Source organism: Bombina bombina, chromosome 9, assembly GCF_027579735.1.
Source record: "Bombina bombina isolate aBomBom1 chromosome 9, aBomBom1.pri, whole genome shotgun sequence".
NCBI classification, from domain to species: Eukaryota; Metazoa; Chordata; class Amphibia; order Anura; family Bombinatoridae; genus Bombina; species Bombina bombina.
Genome location: NC_069507.1, coordinates 49,602,459 through 49,602,785, shown reverse-complemented (window position 1 = coordinate 49,602,785; position 327 = coordinate 49,602,459).

The window sequence follows — 327 nt, the reverse complement described above, 5'->3', positions numbered from 1 at the left end:
TGTTGTTAGCACCAAAAACTTTTTCAGTTTACGTTGTGCGTCATACTTGGCGCCAAATTTCATTATTTAAAACCCCTTTCCTATATGCCTCTTGCCCTTTTCTATGTCAGAGGGCTATGCTGTTTGCATTTTTTTCCCATTCCTGAAACCATATTCTTTGGATGTAAGAATTCTTTGGAAAGATCCTTACATTCTTTGGATGTAGTAAGAACTTTGAAATATTATGTTGAAGCTACTAAAGATTTCAGGAAGACTTCTAGCCTATTTGTTATCTTTTCTGGTTCTAGGAAAGGTCAGAAGGCTTCTGCCATTTCCTTGGCATCTTGG